Source organism: Panthera tigris, chromosome D4 (assembly GCF_018350195.1).
Source record: "Panthera tigris isolate Pti1 chromosome D4, P.tigris_Pti1_mat1.1, whole genome shotgun sequence".
Classification (NCBI taxonomy): Eukaryota; Metazoa; Chordata; class Mammalia; order Carnivora; family Felidae; genus Panthera; species Panthera tigris.
The window spans coordinates 38354048-38360140 of record NC_056672.1 but is presented as its reverse complement, the minus strand read 5'-3'; the positions used below and the strand labels follow the sequence as shown (position 1 = coordinate 38360140).

General features: G+C 46.1%; 1 protein-coding gene across 9 annotated transcripts in view; it reads left to right on the top strand.

The window, feature by feature from the left end:
* Positions 1 to 262: 262 nt before the first annotated feature.
* MPDZ (multiple PDZ domain crumbs cell polarity complex component) overlaps positions 263 to 6093 on the top strand; it is a 162082-nt gene continuing 156251 nt past the window's right edge. For all 9 annotated transcript variants that reach the window (XM_042963855.1, XM_042963861.1, XM_042963858.1 and 6 more), the window contains exon 1: positions 263 to 469. The gene's annotated coding sequence lies outside the window, so the exon portion shown is untranslated. The remainder of the gene's footprint in view (positions 470 to 6093) is intronic.

Here is a 6093-nt window from a genome sequence, read left to right as displayed (position 1 = left end):
GGCAACCGCACGGAACCCACTCCCCGCACCCCAGGACCGGCGGGCTGGGCCGCGCCCCCTGATTGGCCGAGGCGCGCCCGCCGCCCCGCCGGCCGCAGGCGTCACGCAGCCCCGGCAGCTCCGGCCTCGCCGCTGCCGCTGCCGCCGCCGCCGCCACCGCCGCCGCCGCCACCGCCGCCTCCTCCTCGGCAGTCCCGGTCGGCGCAAGTGCGGCGCGCGGGTGGGGGTGGGGGGGGGCGCGGCGGAGCGCGAGACTGGCGTCTGGCCGCCGCAGGCCGGGCGGGATTAAGTTTCTCGGTCGCGCGTGAGTTTCTGTGCGCGTTTATCCCGGAGCTCCCCGCCGGGCCGTTACTTCAGCAGAGAAGAGGGCGAGCGCGAGCGAGGCGAGGCACCCGAGTCTCCGGCGACCCCGGCTCCCCAGCCCTCCTCCCTCTCCGCGTCCCCGCCCGCGGCGGCCGCCGCTAGCCGGGTAAGCGGCGCCGGGGCCCGGGCCCGGAGGCCGGAGCGCGCCCCCGCGCTCTGCGCGCGCGCGCGGGCCGGGAAGGTGCGCGGGCGCCGGGGGCTCCGCGCGCGGGGCGGGCGGCGGGCGGGGTGCACTCGCCCCACCCCACGCGGCCGGGCCGTACTGGGAAACCGCGGCTCCTCCGGCTCTTTAAAAGGATGGGGTCTGGAAGTTTCCTTCGCTGTTTGCATGGCCCCCGAGCGCTAGTCCCAGTCCTTTCAGCCCTCCCACCCCCCTCTTTGCCCTCGCTTACTCTAAACGGTTTAAAAGTTTTTTTTTTCGTTTTCTTCGCCTGGAGGGGCCCGAGGATGGTGCCAGAAAGGGGAACGGCGGGCCTGGCGCGCGAGCCAGTGCTCGGGGGCGCGGGAGCCTGTTGCTCGCCACTGGTGTGGCCCCGGTCCAGGCCGGACGTCCCCTCTAGCGTTATGCTGTGCCAGGCGGGTAGCGGGTGGGGAGAAAGGCCCCCCAGACTGGCGTCTCCAGCCTAGTCGTCGGGACCCCAGAGCTCCGTTAATTGGTACCCGCCCCAACCCCCCGCGGATCGTGTCCCCTTTCATCCCCCCCCACCCATGGTGGGATCAGTTTGCTCTCGCCACCCTCTTCCTCTACCCCGCGTCTTTGGGGCCCCTTTGTCTGCGATTCTTAGCCGGATATTTCTCGGGAAGCGCGGTTCGGGAGATGCTTTGTGTCTTGGGAGTTGTGTTTGTGTGTGTGTGTGTGTGTGTGTGTGTGTGTGTGTGTGTCGGGGGTGGTGATGGTGTACATTTTTGCTTGCGTTCCTTGCGGAGGCCCAAAGGCCAGGCTATTCTTTCCTGCAGATCACATGGGAATTCAGGCTGGGACTGCCTAACGTAGGAGGGGCCAGGCGACAGCGGGGGACTGGGGGGTGGGCGCCGCTGCGCAGTGGCTGGGGGCGAGTCGGGGGCGGCTGGACGTCTCCATCCAAGCGGGCGGGGCTTGCAGAGCTTGTTCAGCTTGCGAAGAACCCGGGCGTGGGCGCTACATGCCTTGTGTGGGGAGGGTGCCGGTGGCGGCTAGGGTTTCTTTGGTAGCATCAGATAAGAGGACCATGACTTCAGCCTAGAAAGAATACTCTCCATATTCCTTACATGTCCAGAGGGGAAGAATCTGGAAAGTGTCTAGATGCTGTCATCCAGCTTTGGTGCACAGCCGTGGTGTAAATATACCTTTTGTGTTTCCCTAGACATCGCTCATTTAGGTTACCTTTTATGGAGTGTGGGGGGGGGGGCATTATCTTAAAAATTTATGAGATTATGGTTTGGGGCTTGGGAGTTTTTATATGTTGAATGTGGGTATAGGTGACTACAATGAACCTTTTTAGAGGGTCGAGTCAGCTAAATTTGTATAATACATGCTTTAGCGCCTGGTACATGTAAAAAACCGACAAACTTCCAAGTTCTTAGGTTTGAACTTCTAATTCAATGCAAAACTCTGGATGCGTGCACCTGTGCCCTTGCCTGAAAGAGGGGCTGAGAGGGTTAGAGAGTGGTGAGGATAGTCTTGTCAAGGATCCTCAGATTTCCAGCTAGCTAATAAGCTAGTTTGCAAATTGGCAGGTCTATCTGGATTGGGCTCTATCTCTGCCCTGAGTTCATAATAGGGTCTTTTAAAGCTGAGGTCTCTAAACTTAAGGGCCATAGGCCACAATGGCCAGCAGCAACCTGTTTTTACCCATAAAGTGTAGGAGTTAGAAATCGTTTGTACGTTTTTAAATGGTTGAAAATTAAAATCAAAAGAATAATATGTCATGTGAAAATTATGTGAAAACCAAATCTTAATGTGCATAAGTAAAGTTTTATTGGCACACAGCCTCGCTCATTCCAGTCGTGTATGGTGATTTTTTACTGTCTGTGGCTGTTTTCAAAGCAGCAGTGGGAGAGTTGAGTAGTTGCATAGTTGAGACATAGATGTATAACCTTCAAAGTATGAAATATTTACTCTTTTCTTTACAGAAAAAAGTGTCAACGCAGAGCACCTTTAAAAGTATTGCTTAAATGCTCCCTCTTGCGATGGGTACATTGTCTAATCTCATTGCCTTTCATGCTCTGTTTCTGGTATCCCTTGAACTGTCTGACTTTTCCTCAATAGTCAGATTAAGTTAATGTGTTGGATTTTTTTCATTTCCAAGTTTCACTCTCAAAAAGATTTCTTAACCTTTCAGTATTGCTCTGGGTCAGAATCTAGAATACAGTCAGTGGGTTTTCTGATTGGCAAAAATTGTGTGCGTAGTTACTTTAATATAGATAGCCAAATATCAGGGTGTTCTGCAGTTAGTCCAAGTGACATCTTACTGCCCTGCTACCTGAGCAGGTTGAAATTATAGTTTTGTGTTTTTAGGTAGAGACCAGCAGAGGTTGGGGGGCATCATAGATTCCTTTTTGTAGGGAAGTTACCACTTGAGACAAAGCCAGTTTGTTGGGGAGGCTTGACTCTTCCCTCCTCCTTCCTAAACATTTGCTGAAACAAAAAATGATGAAGTTTATTCTCAGTATTACTAAGAGATTGATCATATGTGTACATGCCTCTAACATGTGTTCCTTTTCTTCTTCTTCTTTTTTTTTTTTTTGGCTCCCATTGGTCTTTCTTCTTTCCATTTCCCATGTCTCGTTTCTCGTTTTCTTTCTCGCTTTACCATACTTCTTCCTTTTATTGCCTGAGACTGTTGCTTTTGACTTAGGCAGGGAAAGATGTCAGTTGCAGTTTTTAGTGTGCTCCAAATTCCTGTTACATAGACATTGCCCTGTTTGACCGTTAAAGACTTCTTTGCATTTCAGATACCTTTGAAATGCACAGATATCATGAAGGAGTGGAGGCTGTCCCTAGAGTTTACTGTCTCACTGCAAGGTGGGAGTACTCAGAGAGATTTGTGGAAATCCTTGAAATGTAAGTTTGCATTGATTCAGGCTTTTACCCATTAGGTGCTGGCGTGTGGAGGCTCTGCCTTACAAATGAAGAAGTGGACCCATTGTCTAGAGTTAAGATTAAGGGATTTAGAAGCTGGCATTCAGCAGTGAATTGTACAGAAGATAACTAACTGCCCTGAGTTAAAGGCAGATTATTTTGTTCAGATTACATTCCAAGTCTGAGATCATAACCTGACTCTCTTAGGTTGAGGTGCAGGTTGGTTCCACGTTGTACATTTATAATATGTACAAAGTACTTGGTGAATTTCATAAAATATCTTGAAGCAAAGTTGATGTGTTGGACTGGAAATGTCCCCATACATGCTTGAGCAAACAACACATCTGCCAGAGAGAGATCCTATACTTCAAAATGAAGAGGCAGAAAACTTCCCATAGAATTCTTAGTGGGACATATGACTATGATATATTTTATCATCATTGTATTTCCCAAACAGCTGTATGTGCTTTTAAAGTACATTTGGCCTAAAGTAGGAATTCATTTGGTACTGTTACATTGTTATGTACATTATCAACCCCTTATTTATAACAAGAAAGGTGTTATTTTCTCTTGTAAATTAGGGTTAGTATGGTAAAGCTGATATACTATGGTTAAATAATTATAGTGGGGTTCTGTGTGGGCGAATAAGGAGATGAAGAACTACTTCTACTTAAATAATCCATTGCCTTCCTGTGAAATATTTTCTGGGAAGATCAGAGGTAGTTATTTGTTCAGTAGATAATAATAGATGGACTAGGACGCATGTTGCATTGGGTTAAGCACTGAGGAGAACGTCAAATAAGATACTGCTCTAGAAGCTTACTGTCTTGGTCGAAAAAGTAGTCACACAAAGAAAGGAAAGAATAAGAAAAGTTTTACACATGTTAAAGTTAAAGGATTTCAGAGAAATTGGAGATCAACATAGGATTGCTTCCTGGCAGTTTGTAGATGGCCATCTTCTCCCTGTGTTTCCCAGTCATACTGGATTAGGGGAGCCCCAATGATGTCATTTAATTTTACCTCTTTAAAGACCCTGTCTCCAAATACAAGGACATTCTGAGGTATGGGAGGTTAGGACTTCAACACGTGAATTTTGGGGCAGTGGGAAGAAGGACACAGTTCAGCACATAACAAACTTCTTAAAGAGACCTTAGGCTATAAACTGGTGGTGACCTTGAAGAATGGACTGGTTTAGGGTAAGGAGGGAAGACATGTAGGAGGCTGTTGTGTGAGTCTAAGTGTTATTGTGGTAATTTGATGTTTGGGAAGAAAGAGAAACTGCTATTTGAGGAAGCCAGAGGCCACTTGTTTTCTTTTTCTGGTTTTCACTGAGAAACTGGCCTTTGTTTTTTATGGACAGAGCATTCATTACATTAGTTCCTTCTTATTGATGTGTAATTTGTAATTGATGTGACAAACCGCATGTATTGAAAGTGCAGTTTGTTGAATTTTGGCCCCCGTGTAACTATCCCCATAATCAAGATAGTGAACATATTCGTCACCCTCAAAAGTTTCCTCATGGCCCTTTATAAAACTTCCCTGTCCCCCCTACCTACCCATCTCCTGTAACCAGTGGTCTTTGTGTCAGTACAGAGTCGTTTGCATTCTCTAGAGTTTTAAATAAATGCAGTCATACAAGATATTCTCTCATTTTATGTGACTTCTTTTGCTTTGTGTTTTGGGATTCATCCATGTTGCCTCTCTTCATAGTTTAATACTGTTTATTGCTGAGTACTAGTTCATCTTACTGAATGGATATACCATTCAGAGGTTTTTTTAAAGAAATAGTTTCGGGTTGCCTGGGTGGCTCTGTCAGTTAAGGGTCTGACTCTTGATTTCTGCTCAGGTCAAGATTTCAGGGTTTCTTTGGGCTTCACGCTGACAGTGGGGGGCCTGCTTAGGATCCATTCTCTCCCATGCTCTCTGCCCCCCCCCTGCTCAGGTGCTTAAGCTTTTGCTCTCTCTCCAAATAAATAAACTTAAAAAAAGATAGTTTAGAATTCTCCTGCACTTTATTCATTGTATTGCATTTGTTGTTGGTTTTGACTTTGTTTTGTTAGACTTTTGTATTTGACACTATTACTGACTCTTAAATTCATGCCTCTTTTGGATAAACTTAAAATTTAAATGCCCTTATATAAGATTACTTGAGATTTCAAAATATGTAAATTACATATTTTGTAAAAAAACTAACAATTGTAAAATAGAGATTTAAAATTTTTCTAGTCTTTAAAGATATCAAGTAAAAAAAAAGGTCACATGAGTGTTGAGGCTAAGCCTATGTATCCTACTTTGTGAAGTCAGTTTCAGTATTGAGCTCAAAACTTTAAGACTGCTTGCCTAATTCTCCTGACTTATTTGCATATGTTTTTGTAGTTTTTATAGTTTTTGATGAATTTATTTGTGATTTCTTGGGATAGATTTATGTGACAATCATATAGTAAATTTGCTAAGTTGTAATTTGGTGCCTAAATTATCTAAGTAATTGCCATTCAGTACATGTTACAACTAACATCGTCAAAGGTACCAAGAATTGGAGAGAGGACGATCGTTATATTGTGAAAACATGTTGTTCTTGTTGGCATCACTCGGATTTTGGGGGCCGCTTTTAACATTTATATGTTTGTCTCTTAATTTTAGTCACTTAATTGAAATTAAGTGGCAAAAGC